Here is a 23441-nt window from a genome sequence, read left to right as displayed (position 1 = left end):
ATTGATGTATTTGGCCTGAGTACTCCTGTCATTCGAACAAAGCCTTCACCACCACCCATAAAAAATACACAACTCAGTTGAGTGGCAGCCGCAGGCCTCTGTTGCAGAATCTAAGAGACCTGAATTGTTCAGTATGGAGCTCAGAACCCATGACACAGAATTTGTTTTATTGAGTATATATGTTTACCACTTGTATACGCGATTTATAAGCATGTTATCCTGCAATATTTATTGTGCTCCTTTATGATTGCTGTGGTCAGCCGAATAAAGATTTGTTGATGATGATGTATACCACTGTGAGTAATAAATTAGAATGTTGGGGTAGCTATGCTCATGATAAACACTAGCCCAGTGTCTTGGAGATCCTTCATGCCTAAGAGAGCTCTGCATTATCTATGCACTTGCACAATGCATAGACAGGACCTTTGGTTTGTTTGTGACTTGGAATGCACATCTGTAGGTTTGGACCTAGAGCCACAAACCTTTGTAGCTTCATGAGTCTTATGCACTGTGCTCTTAGCAAATACAGGTGTAAATGTCTGAAGTAGTATATTTGCCAAATCATTTGTGGACCGTCATACATTAATGCCTTCAAACAAAAGTAAGCCTTTGAAGATGTACCATGTTACGTTTCCTCACAGACCCAAGAACCAGTTGTGCCCGTATTGACAAGTGTTCTCTCTCCATTACTTTGCATTTCCAGACCCATACAGTTTTTTTTTTTTGTTTTTTTTTGCAAGTCACCAGTGTTTTCGTGATTGGAGCAAGACATTCTCGAATATACAACATGCTAAGGTGTTTGATGTAGGACTTCCTCTCGTTTTAAAAGCGAGAATGTTGTAAGTTACATCTGAACAGTTAAAAACACATTTTAGCTGTTAATCGAACATAGTGATGAGGTTGCTGGTTGTAGAAACATGGGTGCTTACACTGTTGCTGTAGTGCAGTGGGGGCTTGTAACCTTTCTTGTACCTATGTGCAGCTTGTATAGTCGAGGTTCCCCACTTACTAGATTTCTGATCATAACCCTAATTTCCTTGAACATCTGTATCCCTTGGGAGCATCTCCCTTGGAACCCTGCAGCAAAACGGTAACAAGCTGCGACTTGCAAATTTTCACCTACTTGGGCAGTGCTATTTTTTTGTCCCCTTCGGAAAGCCACAAGAGACTTGCCAGAGTTTCTGAAAAAAGATTTTGCATGCGAAAAAGAAAGGTAAAAAAGGAAGCATGTCTAGTTGCTCTTAGTGATAGAGCCTGTTGCCATGGAGCCTTGTGCAAGATTGGCTGACCCATAGACCAATGAGAAGAGGTAACACGCTCTGCTCGTCATTTAACCTTGTATCGAGTGTATGTTCAATGTGTTCAAACACTAATGCCAAAACCATCGCTGGGAAACTGGGACACCAGAGCTGGTATTTATTTTAGGGATGGACTGAGCCCGTCTCGTTGCAGTCATCAATTTTTCCAGAGCTGAGAATACAACACCTCATCTGTGTGGGAAAGGTCACCGAGGAGAATATGCAGAGGCTTGAATCGTATTGCACTTATATATATCTACTAGATAATTTCCCAGTGGAACACACAGAACTAAGAAAAAAGAAATATCTTCCTATTTGTATTTTTTTTGTCTCTCCTTTTGCAGTTACATGCACTGAATTACGGATTTCAGCACGTTAAAATAGCAGATTTTTCTAGACAGTTATTTTTGATGTGCAATCATTTTGGTGTGTTCAATTGTAGTAGCCATCATCTAATCAGTTTTACGCACTTGTATTGTGGCACCTAGGAGTTTGGAAGTCACAATGTTCCCACCAGTGTGTGAGAATGTGCCTTACACTGAAACTGTGACTGAGAACACAGGACGGTGGTATTGTTCTTCTGCAACTGTAGGTTATAGATACTTTATGCTAAAGAAAAGGGATACATAACAACTTGGTATTGGTTAATCAGAACCTTTCATGGCAAGGCAAGGGTGTTATTCTTAACAAATGAGGCTGTCCTGTGGGATTTCTTGCCCGGCTTGTATTGAGTCCCTTCAAAATCAATCAAGGGGTGGGGAGGAAGAGCAAAATGTTTTTACGAGGTCTTAAACCCAAGCTCTTCCCTGCGGGTAGTTGAATGGGTATCAAGTAAGGGTTAGTTCCTCCTTTGACAAAGGGGGCTACTGGGGGTTGACCCTATTGGCAATAGTCCTGTTGCAGAAAGACCTGAAGGTCATATCTTAGTGCCCTCACACACCCTTTAGGGTGTCATGCTTCATCATTGGGCGCTCCTCGTCAGGCCGGCGCTGCAATGCCTGATGGGCCTGGGGGCACTTTGGAGCGAATCTTTTAGATCTGAGGACGCTGGATAGATGAGCGCAAGTGAGGGGGCTATCTAACCGTGTAGCTAGTGAAGTGAGTGAGTGCTGCCTAAAATATACTCCAGTATCTAACGTACTGTTTTAATAGAGATTTGATAACAGGTCTTCACTAAAAACAGTGGTGGTATCATGTGATCTACAAAGTACCAGGATAGCTCCTAGTGTGAAGTGGTCAACCTGTTTCGTGCCTCAAGTGCCCATGGACCGGGCAGCGCTTCGTCAGGACCAAAGGTTAGTGAGGTATGCCCCTGCCTGGGGCTATGGGTCTCCTTCTAATAGGGGATGACCCAACGAGGTTGAGCGGCTTATCCCGAAGTGTATGCCTGTCTAATGTTCCACCGCGTAAGAGGCAGAAAAATGCTCCTTAGGAAAACGGAGGGTCCTGGTCAGTTGGAGGGATACTTGAGGGTTGTCGGGATGCAGTGGTCTCGCCTACCCTCCTCCATTCCAGGAACACAGAGCATTTTTCTGCCTCTTACGAGGTGAAACAATAGACCGGCATACACTTAGGAGTAAGCTGTTCTTTTTCTATTTCTTTACATTTGAAGCAAATGCTGCACCCGCGCTTTAGCTTAAGATGTTTAAAGCTAAAGCATGGGTGCTGCAAGTGTAATAAAAGTAAAAAAATTGAAGAGAAAAGCGTGCAGCCGCCATTTGCTTACTTTTGTAGCAATGGTGGCACCCGCTTAGCTTTAAACCTCTTAACCCCTTCGCTGCAAGGTCCCCTTTCCCCCTGTGCAACACCTTTTTTTGGATATTTGGGAGTGGTTAACGCTTAGGCCCCTATACCTTTTTGTTCACATAAGGTATCCATGCCAAATTTGCGTTTTTCTTCCAACATCCTGAGGATTCTAAAGGTACCTTGGGTTTGTGGATTTACCCTGGAGGGGACTGATAAATTAGTCAAAATACAGCCACATTTTGTTTTTAGGGGAAAAATGGGGAAAATGTGCTACAGAAAACAGCATCTTGTTTATTCCCAGTAAATGGTATCAACAAATGATATGTGGTGCTAAAATCACCATCTTCCCAGCTTATAGGAACGGGCAGACTTTAGTCGGAAAACGATTTTTTTTCTACACAGTTTTGGCATTTTACTGGGACATAGCCTATTTTTTCTGTTTTTTCTGTTCTTGTTAGTGGTTGAAATGGGTGTGAAACCAATAATGGATCCTGGAAAGCTGTTCATTTCTGAAAAGAAGACAACATTCTGAATTTAGCAAGGGGTTATTAGTGTAGATCCTTCAAGGTTTTCTTATAGAAACTAACAGTTGAAATAAAACAATATTGAAATAGAGTTGAAAATAACAGCCATCTGTGCCTACATTTTCACTTGTAACTTCCTCCAACTATGCTAGATGTTTTAAAGCAATATACCGTTACGTCCGCTGGACCCTTCTAGTTGCGGAGCTATATCTGGCTTGCAGGATCACCAACAACCCGAGGCACCCAGAGCCAACAACTGAGTTGCACCTTACAATGGTTTTTCATTGTGTATCAGGTTTACAGCAATTCATTTGGTAAAATATGAAGAATGAAAAATAGGTATCAAGGAAACCTATGTATTTCCGAAATGGGAACGAGATAAGGAGTTTAGAAGCAGTGGTTATTTGCACATCTGACTTTGTGGACAGCCATATTAGCATATGAATTTGCGGGCCCTTTTCAAAATGTCTTCTTTTTTACACACTGCTGTCTTACATTTGGAAGGCAGAGATGCATAGAATGACACCAGATAAAAACATGTTTTCTACTATTCTGTGTTCCGCTAAGTCGCCCTATAAAAACTGTACCTCACTTGTGTGGGTAGGCCTAATGCCCACAACAGGAAATGGGTCAGAACGCAACATGGACACATTGCAAAAAAAGCTTTAGCTTACAGTGGAAAAATGTAATGTGCCTAGGTGTGGATTTTGATCCTTAGCTCAGCCAGCACCTAGAGAAACCTAGAAACTAGATATCCTGGGGAATCCAGGATGTGGTGCCCTGTGTGATTCTCACCGGGTTCTGTTGCCTAGAATCCCTTGCAAACCACACACTTTGTCAAAAAAAACATTTTCCTCACATTTCTGTGATGGAAAGTTCTGGAATCTGTGGAAAGCCACAAACCTCCACCCACCCCGAATTCCCCAAAGTCTCCTGATAAAAATGGTACCTCACTCGTGTGGGTGGGCCTAGTTTCCGTGACAGGAAACGGTCCAAAAACACAATGTGGAACATCACATTTGCCCACAGAAAACTGACCCTTTTTTTGTATTGTACCTAGCTGTAGATTTTGGGGCCTAGCTCAGTCGGCACCTAGGGAAATATAGCAAACCTGTAAATGTTTTAAAACTAGACAACCATGGGAATCCAGGATGGGGTGACTTTTGTGTCTCCCACCAGGTTTTGTTACCCAGAATCCTTTTCAAACCTCAAACTTTGTCAAAAACAAACGTTTTCCTCACATTTTTGTGATTGAAAGTTCTGGAATCTGCGGAGAGCCACAAACTTCATCCCACCCAGCATTCCCCCAAGTTCACTGATAAAAAAGGTATCTCACTTGTGTGGGTAGGCCTAGTGTGCGCAACAAGAAACTGCCCAAAACGCAATGTGGAGACTTCAAAATTATTGATCACAAAAAGACACATTTTTGCGAGGGAGTCGCCTGCGTTTTGGTCCCGGGCTTGGGGGCCATCTAGGGAAACCTACCAAACCCAGACATTTCTGAAAACCAGACACTAGATGGAGTCCAGGTAGGTGTGGCTTGTGTGGACCCCACAACGTTTTCTTAACCCAAATCCCCTTCAAACCTCAAATTTTGCTAAATAAATTACATTTTCCTCACATATCTGTATGGGAAAGATGTGTGATCACTGGGCCAACACAAATTTACTACCACCTAATATTCCCCCAGGTCTTCCGATAAAATGGTACCTCATTTGTTTGGGTTGGCCAAGTGCCCCGACGAGGAGGGGCTCAAAACTTATTGAGGAGACTAATCTATAACAAAACGACCTGGTTTTGAAGGAGTGGCACCTGCGTTTTTGTTCCCGGGCTCGGCGGCCATCTAGGGAAACTTACCAAACCCAGACATTTCTGAAAACTAGACCTCCGGTGGAGTCAAGGGATGTGTAGTTTGCGTGCATCCCCCAACGTTTTCTTATCTTATCCAGAATACCCTGCAAAGCTCAAATTTTGCTCCAAAAATCAAATTTTCCTCACATTTCTGTTTGGGATCATTATGCGGGCACGAATTCCCTACCACCCAGTGTTCCCCTTGGTCTCCCGATAAAAATGATACCTCACTTGTGTCATTGTCAAATGCAGAATCAGCATAAAAACGTATATAAAAAGAAAATATAGCATTTAGAGCTCGCCGCGCTATCTCCTTAATCTCTACGTTTTTGGCCTTTCCCCTGTCAGGGCTTTTGGCCCACCCACACAAGTGAGGTATCATTTCACTCGGAAGACCGAGGCGAATGCTAGGTGATAGGAAATTTGTGCCAGCATGGTGATCCCACACATAAATGTGGGAAACTTGTGATTTTCTTTTTTTTTTTAGCTAAATTTGAGCTTTACAGGTGATTCTGGGTAAGAAAACGTTGGGGGACCCACGCAAGCCACACATCCTTGGACTCCCCTGGGTGTTTAGTTTTCATAAATGATTGGGTTTGGTAGGTTTCCCTAGGTGTCTGCCAAGCCACGGACCAAAAAGGCAGGGTTCACCCTTTCGAAACCATGTCGTAGATCATTTTAATGTCTCCACAATATGTTTTTGGCCCTTCTCTGTAGCACTTGGCCCACTCGCACAAGTGAGGTAGCATTTTTCTAAGGAGACCTGGGGAAATGCGGGGTGGTTGAAAATTTGGGTGGGCTTGGTGACCCCACAACTTTCCCACACATAAATGTGAGGAAAATGTTTGTGTGTGCAAAATGTGACGTTTTTAGGGGATTCTTGGGTAAGAAACCCTTGGGGGATCCATGCAAGCCACACCTCCCTGGACTCCCCTAGGTGTCTAGTTTTCAGATCTGTCTGGGTTTGGTAGGTTTTCCTAGATAGCTGCCGAGTCTGTGACCAAAAACGCAGATGACCGCCTTACAAAACAAGGTAGTTTTGTTATCAATCTTTTTTGATGCTTTTACGTTTTGGGCCCTTCCTTCCCTGTAGCGGGTACTTGGCCTACCCACACAAGTGAGGTAGCATTTTTATTGTGGGACCTGGGGGAACTCTGGGTGGTAGGAAGTTTGTGTGGGCTCGGTGAGCCCACAACTTTTCCACACAGAAATGTGAGGAAAACGTGATTTTTTTTTTTTAAAGCTACAGTTGAGGTTTGTAGGGGTTTCTGGTTAAACCAACGTTGGGGGATCAGTGCAAGCCACACCACCTTGAACTAACCCCAGATGTCTAGTTTTCAGAAATATTTGGGTTTGGTAGGTTTCCTTAAATGCCCCCTGAGCCCGGGACAAAAAACGCAGCTGACCCCCTTGCAAAAACAGGTTGTTTTGTGATATATAAGGGGCACCTGCGTTTTTGGTCCTGGGTTTGGCGGCCATCTAGGGAAACCTACTACACCCACACATTTCTGAAAACTAGACACCTGGGGGAGTCCAGGGATATGTGGTTTGCATGGGTTTCGTACCCAGAAAGCCCTGCAAACCTCAAATTTCGCTAAAAATTCACATTTTCCTCATTTGTGTGGCAATGTTGTGAGATCACTGCGCTAGAACAAATTTTCCACCACTCGGTGTTCCCCTTCAGTCTCTTGATAAAAATGATATCTCAATTGTGTGGGTGCCCGAAACAGTCAGCTTGAAAACTTATGAAAAAAACCTACCCTTTTGGACCCACTTTGGTTCCCCTCAGTTTTTCATTTGACACGTTTTTTAGGTTCTCTCTTTTGGACACCCACAGAAGTGAGGTATCATTTTTTTATCAGGAGATCGAGAGGAACGCTGGGTGGTGAAAAATTTGGAAAATTTGTACCGGCCTAGTGATCACACATCTTTTCCACAGCGAAATGTGAGGAAAATCTGACTTTTTAGGTAAATATAAGGTTTGCAGGGGATTCTGGGGAATAAGATGCTGGAGGATCCATGAAAACCACACCGCCAGCCAAGCGACCGTCCACGCACACTGCCAGCCAAGCAACAGTCCACACACATCGCCTGCAAAATTCAGGTTCATTTTGGGCAGCCCCCCAACCCAACATATTCAAAACAAAAAATCCCTGGTGGCTTCATTGAGGAAGGTGTAACAATAAAGGGTATGGCTCACAATCGGTAAGGTTGAGAACTTTAAACCAGACAACAAACCAGATGCCAATACTGATCAACAATTTAAATCACTTCAAAGCCTTGTTAGAGAAAGTGGAAAAGGAGATCTTGGACTTTAAAGATTATACAATTAATCAAAACTTCTCGCTAGATACAGTTTATCCATTTCTGCAGGCAGATTTTTATACATAAGCAGATTCTCGGAGATACTTATCGGAAAATCAAGGCGATTCAAAAGGGGATGATGGACGGAGCGTTTGAGCAAATCAAACACCCACCCCCAGTCAACTGATTTGGGTTTAATCCATCACCATTCTTTAGCTCATTCTGCCACCCCAGTTCAGACATGGCCATATGCAAATCAGTCTGACCCTGTGCCTCATGGGAACAGTCCAGCCCGAACTGCCAAGCCATGGCTTCCCTGGACCGGAAACAAGCTTCCGAGGACCGGTTTCTGGCATTCCAGCCGTCTTCAGCCACTGGATTCAAGATAGCCTGGCTTTTGACTGGGTGTGAGTGTTTGATTGATTCAGATGCTCCGTCCATCACCACCCCCTTTTGTACCGTATCAGAAAATCAAAGCAGATCAAAAAATCTGTTTATTTCCTTTTCGGATACTTCATCCTCATCAGGAGGAGAGACAGACAGTGACGAAAGTCGTCCAAATAGAAATAGGAAATGGAATCCCCAACAACAGGGTTCTTTTTTAGGGAGAGGTCAGTCAAGACCAAGAGGGCAAGTCAGATACAACAACCAGCCCTGGGAGATTACCACAAGGAGACAGCACTACAAAAATTAGGTTAATCTCCCATCTTCAATTTGTCGAAAAGTGCTGACCTGCACAGAAGAAAGTATCCTTACTAAAGGACTCATTTGTTCCTACAAAGAAGACTGACTTTGTAAAAATGAAAACTGAATTTATTACATTTTGCTGCAAAATCCGGCTAAAAATTGTTTTTTTCCTGAAAATGAAACACCAGGAGCAATTGAAGTGACAGGACTACGGAAAAAATCCACCTTTTGTCCACCTGGTAATAAAATACCAAAGGAAGTGATTTTATCCAAAAAAACTGTCCTATCTGCCATTTCAGAAATGGAAAAAAGAACAAAATATATTAAACATAACATCTCAAAGGATCAACAAGAGGCACTGGTCTCACTAAAAAATGACTCCTCTGTGATTATTAAACAGGCGGATAAAGGGGGTTCAATTGTTGTGTGGGGAACAGCTGAGTATACCAATGAGGTTTTGAAACAATTGAATGACCCAGAATGTTATAAGAAAATCCCTAAAGATCCGACTACAGAGCTTCAAGGCCACCTGCTTGCCATCCTGAAAGAGGCCTTTGAACAAGGATTTCTGGGCCCGAAAGAATATAATTTTTTGCAGAATAAACATCCAAGGGCCCCAGTATTTTACGTATTACCAAAGATCCACAAGAACGAGATAAACCCACCAGGGAGACCGATTGTCTCTTGGTGCGAGTCCTTGATTGAGCCAATTTCCAAATATATGGATTGTTTTTTTAAAGAATTTATGGGCAATGTAATCTCTTACCTTCAAGATACAACAGATTTGATTACCAAACTGGAGAGGGTGCCGTTTGAAAGTGACAAAGATCTAATGGTGACCCTTGACGTCACCTCATTATACACCCAAATTCCACAGGGTGAAGCAGTGGCAGTGCTTACTCATTTTTGGGGAAAAAAGAGAGAAACCTGTTAGAGTTCCAACACAATTTATTGTTGATTTGGCTTCCTTTGCCCTCAAGAAGAACTATTTTACATTCGGGAATGAGTTATTTTTCCAGACAAAAGGTGTGGCGATGGTGTCCTTTTGCCCCAGAACTAGAGTGGTGTTCATGTCGATGCACACGAAGACACATTTGTATAGAACAATCATCCATTTTCTCAATACATAACAACTTGGCTTCATTTCATTGACGATATTTTTCTGGTGTGGACAGGGGGATTAGAGCAACTTATGATTTTTTACAACTGGCTCAACTTAAAAACATCGGATATTAAATTCAGCATTTCCCATTCAGCCCACAAAATATCTTTTCTGGATGTAGAAGTATATCCGGCTGAAGGTGGTCTGGTGACAACTCTGCCTTATTCCTGTCTGTAGATTTTTTGTACACTCTTATTTTCTAGTAACCATCCAAGAAGTTTGAGAGAACTTGCCGTACTGGCAGTTTTTAAGGATTCGCTAAAATTGTTTTCACAAGGATGAATACAATTTGCATGCCAATAACTTGGTTGAGAAACGGGATTGCGGTTATCCCAAGAAATTGGTCAAATCGGCAATGAAACATGCATTGTGGTCTCCTAGAGAGACACTTCTTGAGAGAGGAGAAAAATAATCAATGCAACGTCAAGTATGTATTACTACTTTTTGTCCAAACTCCAACAACCTCAAAAAAGTGATCAATCAGAATCGTCACTTGATTATGAGTTTTCAACTGCCCCTCTGTTTGCTTTCAAAAAAAGAAAGCAGCATATCCAATTATGTAGTGAGAGCGTCAGTCAAGAAAGATCCCAAACCAACATTAAGGGAATTAAGGGGCCTGACACCAGTTATAGGACACCATAAATGTGGCACATGTTTGTTGCGACCAAACAGTGGAAGGGTCCCTATTCTCACATAAGGGCATACATTGGAAACATGAGGCATTTACTAATTGTGAGACAAAATACGTGGTTTATGGAATAACATGCCCATGCGAGATGTTATATATTGGGAAAACAAATCAGGAGATACGTTGGAGGATTTCCCAACATAAATCCCGGATTAGGAGAAATGTTGAAACGGCGCCCCTGGTGAATCATTGGAATAAAACATTTCATACGGAAACAGATCTGCAGTGGACGATAATCTCTAAGGTTGAACGAGACCCTCGAGGGGGCGATATGGGACTGAAATTGTCTCAAAGAGAGGCCATGCTTATTGTGAAATTCGACACGGCCGTGTCGGGTCATAATGAAATACCAGAATTATATAAACTATGAATACAGTTTGTTTGTGTATTTAGATGCCCCGGCTAGGTGCTGCTGGGTTTCCTAACATGGTCTGTTAACCACTAATATTTCTCCATTCCAATCGGGTCCCAGGTATTGATGACTACATTACCACTGCCCCCCTTCCCCCATGAATTTCAGAACCTTAGTTGTAAAGTCTGGCATGGTCTAGGGCTCACTCATTCACAAGTAACACGCTCGTAACACGTGTGTCTAGTTAGTTTTTTTTTTTTTTCACAACCAATTTTATTGAGCAAATGAGCATCACGAATGTGGCATCTCCATACACCAAAAACACCACCACAATATCAATATAGTAATTACATAGGCAGCAAGTGATAGAGCAGACTCAGAATAGGCTCAGTATAGAAATTCCCCCGCACCCTACCCTAACCCGCAACACTACCCCCCTCCCGCTCCAAACACCCCCCCCCCAACCCCCCCTACCACACGTGTATAGAAAGCAACATAGAGAACAAAAAAGAAGAAAATAAAAACAGGCGGGTGTAATGCCACCAGGGCTTTGCGTCTTCAGGCCAAGATTGTCTCTGCGATTAAATGTCTTCCTCCAGCTCCGCCGGGGGGTCCAAGGACAGACCACGGTAGTCGGCCCAACGCTTCCAGATTTTGTAGTGTTTGCGCGGGCATCCCCTCGCTTCAAAGATCGGCCTCTCCAGACCCATAAAATAATCCAGCCCAGCCTTCCATGGTGTCTAGTTAGTTTTGCACTACGATCACATACAGAAGACAACATATCAATCTGCCTGCATGCTTGTTCAAACATTTGTGATTTATCCTGTGAATCAATACAGGGTCCAGCTGGCACATATGAATATTTGTCGGGGACTTCATTTCCCAGAATGCCCAGATTTACGGGAACACTTACGAGCAACAGAGTTGCCTACTCTTTAAGTGGAAGATACGAGGGTTCGATCGACTGGAGAAGTACTCAGGGTTTTAAAAGTGCAGGTCACATGCATCCTCAATAAGTGTTTTAACACGGGAACACGCTTATAGGTCCATTCACTTGATCCTTCTTGTAAACCAGTGCCGGTTTTTAGCAGTTAGTTTTGAAGAAAATTTGGTCGGGACTACACCACCCAGAACGTCTAGGACTCATGGGCGTATTTACGAGCAACACTCCCAACGCTCGTGAATCCAGTGTTAAGAGTCTTTGGAGAAGGGAATGCCGCCCGAGTAACGGTAAGCCGGTGGGTTCCCACGGAGGTTGTGGCATGTGAAACTTGGGTTTAACAGCGTGGTAACTGGAGGTCTCGTTTTTCCGATTAGTTGTCGCGGAGTAGTTTGGTCATATGGCAGCAAGCTTAAATCGCAGAGCTTAACGGAGACGGTTCACAAAAAGCTCCGGGTGGCGCAGGAGGTACGTCTATGTGACTAGGGGATTAATAAGAGGAAGTGTTCTTCTCAAATACATGAGCGTAGTTAAGCTTTTCATTCATCTTCTGTTTACGATAAGGACGCCGCTGGCATCCGGTTAATCATAATCATTTTTTGGAGCTAATTAAGCACAGTTTGTTTTGAGATTTACCAAGTAAGTTGAAGGAGAAATTCCAATGTCTTAAAAAATTAAGCATACTCACAAATGAACGACATGACAAACTTTTGTTTGGTCTTTTTTTCCTTCTTCCACTTCCATTAGAGTTACTTCTTACAGCCCAGCTTTGAAATGTTGACCTTTTGGGTACTTCAGAATAGGTAAAGGCAGCTCAAGTGGGTAATGAGGTGTGAACGCTAAGTGACTTGATTAGGCAACAGTCAAACTCTTCCCTCTTTTTAGTTTTTTTACTGTGGTGTTTGGTCCTGATGAGAACCCCATAAACAAGGGGGTTTGAAACGCGTAGACCCTGGTTTTTGTGTTGTTGCCAAACATTTGTCTTGTATATTAGTCTTGGTTGTATTGTGCTCATCTAATGAAAGCATTTCATTCAATTTAAATTATTGTGAATATTGTATAGCGTGCACAAGAAATTTGGAGGTCAACCAGTTTTGTTTGGCATATGGGGTGTGTTATAGGTACTGTAAGTGTATCACATTTTGCCCCAAGGATGATTATTAAGTGTGGTGTATGTGGAGATTGATTGGCATTGTATTTAGGTGTTTGAATGTAAGCAGAGTGATTTTTTTCTTGGTTATTTTACACACAATTTATTTAGGTCTATCACATGTATTAGATTGTTCCCTTTGAGATACAAAAATATCAAAACAATATGTGCTATTGAAATAAAAGCTGCTAATGAGCTTACGGGTGCATTGCTTTATGGTTCTTGCGCCCTTTTTTTCCAAGTGATTTAAATTGTTGATCAGTATTGGCATCTGGTTTGTTGTCTGGTTCATTGAGGAAGAGCATTATGTGAACACCTGCCCTATCACTGCTTGCACACGAGCAGTGCATGCACTTTGGCCGCCTCTGCCTTTGCCAGAGGCTCAATCAGTGTATGTCATGTCTGACCTGCCTGCACTGGACTGTGGAGAGGCAGACTACTGGATAATGCTGAATGGGACTAACGTTAGTAAGCTTACTATTGTACACGGGTTTGCTTCCTATGATTGCATGGGCCGCATTGTCTTCTGTGCTAGTCCGACAGCTGCCTTAGCAAACCTGCCTTATTCATGGTGGTTGTTATCCCAGAGTTAACTCAAATGGCCAGGAAGGGTGATGTACATACTTCTTCTTAATCACCAAGTATCAGATTGGCCCTGGATGAAATTCCCTTCCTTTTGGCCCTTTTCCAAGACCCAGTTTTGTCGTGGCTACTACTGACTGTCACAGGGGGGCCTGCATTCCTAGGTCAGTCAGTAGGTACTTTATTCGGTTAAGATTATTAACCATAAAAGTGTACAAAATACAAAGTTCATTTACATTAAAATAACAATAAAATTTAAGGTAAAAATACATCAGTTTTCCTTACAATCAGACAATACAAAGTTGGTAGGAGTGATATCCTTGTTCTATCAGAGTAACATATATGGGCCAAGGGGTAGGTTCTAGTAATTATAAGGGGGTTACTGCTGGTAACTAGTTGGTACAGGACCCCTCCTGCCCCCCCGGTGGTATCCCTCAACGCTCCACCTAGTGATTGGCGAATTTGCAGTTCTTGGGTAAAAATCGCCCAATTCAAGTGTTGATATAGGCCCATCTCCTATTTGTGGCTCCCAGCTTTGTAGATAAGGAACGACCAAGTTGTCCCGGAAGTTGACAATGACCAGGTCTCCCGGTATGTTCTTGGGACGGGAGACTATCCACCCCACCCTTCTGACATTTAGGATTGTCCCGTTAATGTTGGATGGAAGCGGTCTATTTTTTGTCAGCCAAAACTGGACTTTGTTTTTGAGGTCCTGCTGACCTTCAATCTTCCCCGTAGCGAGCGCAGGCACATACGTAGGGTGCTGCCTCTGGTGGTAAATTTATGGATCTATTACTCACGGCTAGCCCCTCAGAACATTTGCCTGCTTTCGACCACCCGGCTCTGGGAACAGAACTATGGGCCATTGTCAGTTCATTGGCTACCTCCTTGTTTTTAATAACTGATAGTACAGGATCAGATGGGTTATTCTGGGCAATTTTGCTGTGTGCCGTCGTGTCAGGTATTTTTGAGGCAGCAATTCTCTGAGGTTGCTTGATTGACTTAGTTGGCTTGGTATTGTCGTCTATTGTTGAGAGCTTTTCCCCAATTCTCTCTCACCTTTCGATAAGCGGGGATAATAGGGTTTTTACCAATTCTTCAAAGTGGGCCAACAAAATAGATGGTAAAAGGGATATAGGGGTTTCCAGTATTTGACCTGCTTTCGGTGTCTCGGGGGTGGTGGTGGCAGTAACCAAGGAGGGGTTTAAGGTTGTTTTTCGGTATTTCGATGGTTTCCCCTTATATTTCATACCTTTTCGTTTTATGCTCTGGGTGAGAACCTGTGGATGTGCTAACCCCTGAGTGGTAATTTTATCTGTTAAGACTGGGATTTCCAGTGGACTTTTATTAAGTTGATAGGGATTCCTAATCTGAGGGGTTCCAATACCCGTAGGGCATGTTGTGGAACTGGGTCGTTCAATTCCCTGTTCAATGGAGATATACCTGGTATTACAAATGGCGTTTAATTTCCTCTGTAATAAAGAGTTCGGCGAGTCAATTAAAATTGGAGGGGATCGTTTGCTGCCTGTGGTGTCTTTAGGGAGGCTATGTTCTATTGATTCAAAAGCCGATGTTACCCTAGGTAAATATAGGTCCAGTGTCCCCTTAAGTAAGCCTCCTTGAGAGGCAGATTGTTTGGCTGGCCCTTTAGAGGTCATGATGCGACAAGCTAATGACCCAAATGCACACACCTTGTGTGAGAGCAATGGATATCTAGGATGACTAAGGAAAACTAAGGGTCTACAGAAGAAATAAACAGGAACATTCGTCGGTAGGCTCTGGATGGTTGGTCTCTAATTAACCATATAGTTCATGTCTTTAGTCCCAAGAGACCAACCAAGAGGGGTGCACCAACCCAACCTCTTCTGGCCTCTGAGGGCCACAGAGGGCCCGCCCTTTGCCCGGGCTTCGCTCGGCGTCCCGCGAAGCGGAGCAGAGCGCTGTTTATGGGCGCCTCCTGGAGCTTGCGGTGCGTGTGAAAGCAGCGCCGCCGCTGAGGCATCCGGGAGTTGCAGTCCCAGGGCGGCGGCGCTATCCCAGCAGGTGGTGACTCGTGGCGGCAACACTGGAGGACTTCCCTCGTCCCTCAGCTCAGGTAAGTGTGCATTCCTAGGTGCTCTAGACCACACTCGGCTGTGTGTGTGTGTGTGCACGCGCTTGAACTGGATCCGTGGGCTGCGGCGTAGGGAGTGGTTAAACAATTACATTTACCTAGAACAGTGTATTATCCTCCAATATTGGAGGTGCCTCCAGACCCACTACAGCCAGCACTTTTGTAGTTCTTGAGACTTATAATTTAACGCCCATTTGGATTCCTGTCTACTCCGACATCAAAGATATTAATCTTTCATCTTCTCCCTACATATTAAAGTTTTTTCATTCTCGACTTGGTTATGGAAATTTCCTTCAAATTGTAGTTATAAAGCACTGTCCAGAGCCAGCAATCACTTTATATTGCTTTTTTCTTGCTTCATCTGTTTGAAGCTGGAAATATCATGCTGGTACATATCAAAACACCCTTCAATGACTTCCTGTCCAAATGAAGATTTATTCTAAGTTGACTGCTTCTGTTCACATGTGACTGTGTGATTCTGAGTCAGAATGTATGTCCAGCATCTAGTAGAGCGTACGTACGCTATTGATTTCTTCCGGTAACATAATTGACATAGGAGGCGCATACCTGAGTACTTAATCCCCAGCTCCCCCAACTGTTCACTGGTCTTTCCTGAGATGATCTTTCTGCGAGATTACAATCTGTCCTATTCTTGGTGCCCTTAAGATATCCTCACTCGGGTATTCAAGCAGAGGGCCAAATAAGGCCATGGGGACTATCATTGAACAAGGACACCCCACCACCTCCAGACCAACTTTCCCATGCAGAGGAAGGCTCCCATTGCTGCAGCACTTGGACAACCTGCCACAGACGTGCAACCATATAAACAACTTTAGAGATCCACTTGGATCAAAGGGCCAAGAACCAGGTGTTTAAGCATCGGAAGAACAGGGGTCTTGTAGGTAGTTACTGACGGTGAGGTTACTTTACCCAGCTAACCTGCACCTTCACCTGTTTGATCAGGAGAAAAACGAGCACCCTGATACCCATGCAGGCAGCCTCACCTACACTCCAAGCTACCCAAGCCTAGTGATACTGGAGGGCAGCGAGACAGAAGAAATGCCTACAAAGCACGCCTGAACCCATCAGGAAAGTTAGACTGACTCTGGGACAAGCATGCATTGGACTGCAAGGCTCTCAGCGAGGCCTGGCCGCTGCAGTGGAACAAGGAGACCTGCACGTAGAGTAGAAAGCACAGGTGCAAGGAGGATACCAGCACTGAAACTCACAGCCGAGCCCGACAGAGGGACGGGCACTGATGTCCTCTGTGTCCCCACTGAGGCACTGAAACTCCGAGTCGAGCCTGACAGAAAAGCAGGCACAGATGTCCTCTGTGTCCCACCACTGAGGCAGTGAAACTCCCAGCCAAGCACAGAGGGACGGGCGCAGATGTCCTCTGTGTCCCACCACTGAGGCAGTGAAAGTCACAGCCAAGCACAGAGGGACGGGCGCAGATGTCCTCTGTGTCTCACCACTGAGGCACTAAAACACTGAGCCGTGCCAGACAGAATAGCGGGCGCAGATGTCCTCTGTCTCATTACTGAGGCACTGAAACTCCCAGCCGAGCCCGACAGAGGGACGGGCACAGATATCCTCTGTGTCCCACCACTGAGGCACTGAAACTCAGAGCCGACCCCCCCCAGAGGGACTGGCGCAGATGTCCTCTGTGTCCACCACTGAGGCTGAAACTCACAGCCGAGCCCCAAAGAGGGACGGGCGCAGATGTCCTCTGTGTCCACCACTGAGGCACTGAAAAAGTGGAAAGTGAAAAATTCTTTATTGTATAGTTAATAAAAACCATTACAACGACATGCTATATTAGTTAAAAAAAGAAAAAAAATATGTACTTATTAAAAGAAAAAGGTGCTTTGAGTACTCATATTAAAACACCATTGATAAAAGAGGAAAGAACATTGGCGGTTCTGTAAGTCCAAAAGATTCTTATACTCGTTCAAAAACTAATGAAAATATAGTTTAAAAAATTCCAAGAGTTCTAATTTGTATGATGTTTTCTTTTGTTTTCAAAATTATTAGCATACTTGATTGCTCTACAAATAAATTGAGGGTCCACTGAGTCCAGCATTTGTAGGATCGCTGACTGGCATGTGCGAATTCCTTTTTCCTTATATTTTGCCTTTAGTAAGCATCGGCGTTCACTATCCAATGCTGAACAAATGCAAATCAGGTGGATCATATCTTGCACAGCGGCACCACATAAGTTGCAACCCTTTAGACCTGATGTTCTCCAGCCAGGTTGGTCCGCATTTGTGGGTAAATTTCCCATACGTAGATTTAAATATTTGTTTGAGGTGTGATGGAAAGGCAAGCCCGAAATAGGCTGCGGGTGCCAGCTTTTTGTAAGAATGTAATACCATCCATGCGTGTGATCGATGTCTCAGGGTTGCTTTATCATCGTTCAAGGAATGCATGTTGGCTTCCTTTTTTGTTACCTTCTTAAATGAGTATAAAGGTATCTTCCTATTCCACAATGATGCCAGCTCTGTAATTTCAAGGGAAGATTTTAGGTACTTCGCATACTTAGAGTTGGGATTATTTTGGATGGCTTCCCAATTTGCAAAGTTGATTTCGGTTTCACCGTTCAACCAGATGCCATACCAAAATTTGACTGTCTCGTAATTTTTGTGCAATGTTTGTAACTGAAAGCCAAATTCGAGCTGTACCTGCGCGGGAGAGGCATCACATGGTACTCTAAATATGCGTTTGTAGACTCTTACTTGGATTTTATCTAAGAGTAGAGCACTCCTTCCGCAATGTAACACGCTACCGTAGGGTTTTGTTGGAATTATCTTGGTTTTGATGACTGTTAAAAGGGGGAGTGAACAGGGGGCCTTTTAGCTGCTTGGATAAAGTGCTGATTGCATGTAGTAGGGCTGACCCTTTCTTCTCTATGGCGTCAAAGTGCGTGCAAAAGGTGAACCGTCTGTCCAAAAGTATCCCCAGGTACTTGTAGCTTTCTACTACTTCCAGTTTCTTATTGTTTGTGAAATTTGACTGTTTTATACGGCGCTGGGTTATTATCATGACCTTAGTTTTCTTGATGTTTATTTCCAAGAGATTCTGTTCAGTGTAATCCTCCAGGTCCTGCATGAGGCGTTGCAATCCTATTTTTGTGTGACTAAGGAGTACGACGTCATCGGCGTAGGAAAGGTGTGTGAGGGGCAATGTTCCTAGCCGTGGAGGATGTGCGTTGACCCCATCTAGCCTTGATGACAAATTGGCCATGAATAAGTTGAACAAATGAGGGGCCAAGACACAGCCTTGCTTTAGTCCTGCGCACGTACAGATTTTCTGTGTGAGCCGATGGCCGTTGTCAATCTTTGCCTGCATCCAGGTATTGGTGTATAGTTCCATTATTGGAATTAAGATCGCGTTTGGAAGACCCTGCTGCTTTAGTTTGGCCCAGAGTAACTGTCGGCATACGCGGTCAAATGCCGCCTTGAAATCCACGAAGCATAGCTATAGAATTTGATGATTTTGCAGGCTTTTCTCGGCTATCAGGCTTATTGCTGTGGCGTTCACCATGGTACCTGTACCGCGGCGGAACCCGGACTGATTCACGGGAATTTTGTTGTTGTCATCTGACCATTTTGTAAGGTCAGCTAATACCAATGAGGCATAGTATTTGGCCTCGGCGTCAATGAGCGCTATTAGGCGGTAATTAGCAGGGTGTTTCCGATCACCGCTTTTGTATATTGGGTTGATGACTGCCCCTCTCCAGCTTTCTGGGATCCGACTGGTGATGTGTGTTGTCCGGAACAGTTTATTGAAATTGCTGGCCCAGTAATGGGGATCTACTTTATAAATTGCCTGGGGAACGCCATTTGGTCCTGATGCGCTGTCTTGCCTGCTTTTCTTTATTATTTGTAATATATCTAGATCATCAAATATTCGTGGTATATCGTCTGGACCTTTCTGTTTGTTGTACGTGATGTTTGTCAAATCAGAGGCTGTTGTCAACTGTGTCTCAGCGTTAGAGGTTTTAAATACTGAGACTACTTTTGATGGTGAATATATCCTGGAATTTATTGAAAAGGTGTCATGTAGATGCTGTACCCATGGTTTCTGTGATGCATGTCGTGCTTATAGCATTTGCGGGTCTATTTAGAGAGTTTACCTGCAGCCAGAATGCTCTGGAGTCGTTTTTTTTACGTTATATAATATTTTTGCCCAGAAGGCGGTAACCTTATTTTTTTTCTCAATCCAGATTGGTTTCTTATGATTTCTTGATGAAACGGACATCCTGCCATAGCTTGGAATGCGGACTGTGACCTTGTACTCTCCTCACCGACTGCTGTAAACTCCTTCTCAAAGAGCGAGTTGTCTGGCTGAGGTGGTTACAGTTTTGTTTGTTGGGCCTTGTTTTGACGTTGGTTCCGGTCTTTGGTAATTTGTTCGTGAAGTCAGTCCATGTTTCAACTGTCAATTTGTTGCCCGTGGAGAGCCTTTGCATTGGGTTCTTTGCATCTAGTGCTATTTGCGGTAGTGTTGCGCTCGTCCACCTTAAGCGTTTCAGATTTATTGTTGATGTTTCCCCTGCTAGTATTGGGGCATGTAGATGTTTTGGTGGAGTTAAATTAATTTTTGCAGCGTGAATCTTTCTGGATTCACTATGCTGTGCATATTCCGCAATCTGGTGGTTGGGTCCGGAATCGTAGTCTTTTTTTCTCCTTTTTTTTTTTCTTTTTTTCGTAGCCCAGGTGGGCGGCGACGTCCCACCTTCTGGTGTACCTTCGGTGACGTCGGTATGCTTCCGGCGGAAGCTACCACCCTTGGGCGCCATCTTCAGATTCTTTTTTCTGCCTTTGGGTCTGGATCGTCGCGTGAAGCTCCAGAAGTTTTGGAGGAAAAAAGGAGGAAATACAACTACTATTTGACGGTAAAGACCGGAAAAGATTGGGAGAAGAAGACCATCAGAGAGGTGACGACGAAGAAAGAAGAACATCGAGATCTTCGACGTCCTTGGAGGAATGCGCACACAGGGTAACCCCCGAGCGCAGGGATGTACAAGACTCCATTTAAATTCTGCAAAAACTGCCACCACTAGTTCGCGCAGAAGGACCAGCACCCGGTCTGCAACCTCTGCCTGCCTATCGACCACGAGAGCAGAGACTGCAACGCCTGCTCCGTCTTCAAGCCAAAGACCCTCCGAGTTCGAGAGAAGCAGAGGATAGCTCATCACACGATGCAGGGCAAGGGCCAGGCCCCGACGCTTTACGAACTGGGCCTCTCTTCCGACGACGACATCGCGGAAGGTCCAGATGACTTCACGGTCTCAGAAACCGATAAGAAAACACCTGACAAGGTAGGAGAGTCTACGACCCCGAAAACTCCCACAGGGCCTCGAAAGCCAGAGGCAGACTCTCGAAAGGCAGAGTCCAAAGCCTCGAAAGGAGCACCGGCGCCGAAAAGTTCGAGGCCGAAGCTGCATCCTCCGAAAAAGAGCCCAACGGATCCTTCGGGAAGGACTCCCGGAGGCCGAAGACCGGCGAAAATCAAAGGTCGTCAAAGCAAGCCTCCGAAAAAGGGTCTTCGACTTCGAAGGAAAAGGAGCTGAAGAAAGCTTAGACGTCGCCGCCGAAGAGAGCAGCCGAAACGCTAGACGACGACCAGGCCGCGGAGATGCTGAGAAAGAAAAGAAGGCTTGAGGCCGAAATGGAGAACATCCTCCGGAGAAAGAAAGACTTTGATGAAAGAATGAGAAGTTACAAGATCCCCTCAAGGCCGGCAACGTCCGTCGCTGAGGTGACAGAGCAGGAGGAGTTATACGTCGAAGAGCCGCCGAAAACTCCGGAGCTCTCGGAGCACGAAGAGGAAGAGGACCTCTATTATACAGAAGGTGATTACGGGGATCAGCAGTCAAGCTACGGCTCAGGTTCCTCGACGGCCCAAGACCAGGATTGGCAGGACATCGAGGCCGAAAACCCGGAGGAGGCTGTGGAGACATATCCTTCGAGGCCTTCGCCACCGGATGACATCGGGGCATACAACGAGGTCGTCAGGAAGGCAGCAGCAGCTTATGGGGTTAAGCTAGAGGAGGAGAAGCCAAAAGCAGATTTCCTGCTGGAAACATTGCTCCCCACACAGACAAGAAGCCAATTCCTTCCCATGCTGAAAAGTATCACAGACCAGGGGAAGGAAGCCTTCAAGGACCCGGCTACATGCAGATCAGTGACGCAGAGGACGGAAAAGAAATACAAATTCTCCTCCCAGGACCCGGCTTACATCAAGGGGTCCGTCACGGCAGATTCAATAATCGCTGCGACGGCCAGAAGGGCCAACATCCCAACAACATCTGGGCCTCCACCTGACCAGGAAAGCAGGAGGATGGACCTAACAGGCAGGAAAATAGAGAGAAACGCCGCAACGCACTGGTGGCGGGTGAACTCGAACGCCCTCCTAAACAGACATAAATGCCAACATTGGGATGAGATGGGGCAATTGCTCAAGCACCTCCTGGAACAAAATCGTGAGAGGGCATCACACCTTGTGGAAGAAGGGAAAAGCTTTGCTAACTCATGCCTTAAGACAGCCTTGGATGGGGCTGAAACATCCAGCAGACTGATGGCTATAGGCATCACAGAGAGAAGGCAAGCCTGGCTCAGGATCTCAGGCTTCAAAGCTGAGGTTCAGAACAACATCCTGAACACACCCTTCAATGGTGAAACACTGTTCGGAGCCCCAGTTGATGAGCAGCTCACACAACTGAAGGACAACGAGACGGCAAGGTCCATGGGGGCCCTGCAATTCAGGGGGATGAGAAGGGGCACTCCTACGCGGAGGCCAAACGGCAGAGGTGGAAACCAGCGAGGAGAATCACACCAGGCGTTCCACCAAGGACAGCAGAGTGACAACCAAAGTCACCAGGGACAGCAGAGGCAAAACTGGAACTACCAGAACAGGGGCCAGTCCTTTCGATCAAGAGGAAACGGACGAGGACAGAGAAGATGAGGCGGTGAACAACCCCCCTCTAAGTGACTGCACACGAGAAAAGGTGCTCACCCACCCGAACCTTCCGGGGGAAGAGCCCGGAAAAACAAAGAGGAGAGGGCTACACGGACAAGACACAAAAGAACATGTAACTCCGGTAGAAGGCAGGCTAAGATTTTTTCTCCAGGAGTGGAGAAAAATCACCACAGACAAGTGGATACTGAACATCATGCAGTTCGGATACTGCATAGAGCTGCTAAAGTATCCACCAAACAGAAAGCCAAAGAGAAGAGAGCACTCAGGAACAGAGCTGCGATTTCTCCAAGAGGAAGCTCAAGAACTCCTCCTCAAAGAGGCCATCGAAACAGTCCCATTCAAAGAACGGAATAGAAGAGTGTACTCCAACTACTTCCTGGTACCAAAAGTGGACGAAAGCCTAAGACCCATCCTGGACCTACGGTTCCTAAACAAATATGTAAAGACCCAAAAATTCAAGATGATTACCCTACAAGAGGTCATCCCACAGATAAAGGCCGGGGACTTTCTTTACTATGCATTTTGGGTGGGCGTATATATTGATGAGGATAACTGTTCCAATACCGGCCTGAGGTCCCATTTCAAGTTTAATTATTTGCATATCAGCAGTGGATGCGGATAATTGAGAGGACTTTATATTGAGTGCGGTGGAGATATAAACCGACAGGCCCCCTTTTGCTCGCCCGAAGTGCTCGGTTCGAGTAGCACTAACATGAAAACCTATTCTACCTGGAACGTCAACTGGAGCTACTAGCCATGTTTCTTGTAGTGCATTGATTTCATAGGTGTCCCAAGAATCCGTTTTTCTTTTGTCAGTTACAATGTCTTTTGCACCAGCGATATTCCAGGATAGAATTTTTACGGGGCTTAGATCAATTTTGCCCTCCTGGGTTTTATTTCAGCATTTTCTTATTGCACGATTTGGTTTAGGAAAGTATTCGGGTTTCATGTTATCCGCACCCCTGGCACCTTGTAATAAGTGTGTTGATCGTCTTGCCAGTAAACTGTTCTCTCTTGCAGTGTGTTTCATTAAGAGGAGACGGATAACCTGGTATTACCT

The 23441-nt window shown here is 44.8% G+C and overlaps 1 protein-coding gene across 3 annotated transcripts in view; it reads left to right on the top strand.

Annotated features, from left to right (window-relative positions):
• Window positions 1–23441, top strand: part of R3HDM2 (R3H domain containing 2) — a 921072-nt gene that overhangs the window by 321763 nt on the left and 575868 nt on the right. The gene's annotated exons all lie outside the window — the stretch shown is intronic.

This window comes from Lissotriton vulgaris, chromosome 1_1 (genome assembly GCF_964263255.1).
Source record: "Lissotriton vulgaris chromosome 1_1, aLisVul1.2, whole genome shotgun sequence".
NCBI classification, from domain to species: Eukaryota; Metazoa; Chordata; class Amphibia; order Caudata; family Salamandridae; genus Lissotriton; species Lissotriton vulgaris.
Note: the sequence above shows the minus strand (reverse complement) of the source record. Positions and strands in the feature narration are given on the sequence as shown.